Source organism: Lipotes vexillifer, unplaced genomic scaffold (genome assembly GCF_000442215.2).
Source record: "Lipotes vexillifer unplaced genomic scaffold, Lipotes_vexillifer_v1.1 scaffold1094, whole genome shotgun sequence".
Taxonomy (NCBI): domain Eukaryota; kingdom Metazoa; phylum Chordata; class Mammalia; order Artiodactyla; family Lipotidae; genus Lipotes; species Lipotes vexillifer.
Genome location: NW_006792775.1, coordinates 1303363 through 1303634, shown reverse-complemented (window position 1 = coordinate 1303634; position 272 = coordinate 1303363).

Below are 272 nucleotides of genomic sequence, written 5' to 3'. Positions count from 1 at the left end.
AAACTCAACAGGCGGAGAAGGGGCAGCACCCAAGGGGAAGGGGCTCTGACACGGTCCTGGGAGCTGCGGGGGGAGCGGAGGGAGAGCACAGAAGGAGAAAGGGGCTCTCCCCTGGGGAGAAAGATGCGAAGACTCAGCGAGGGGCTGGGGGCTCAGCAAGAGGGAGGGCGCAGGAGGCGGTGTCCAGGAGACGCGGGTGGCGCGGGCACCGGGGTCTGACGCTGCAGCGGAACCCGTGCCTGGTCGGCTCTGCCACCCCGAGGGTCGCCCCT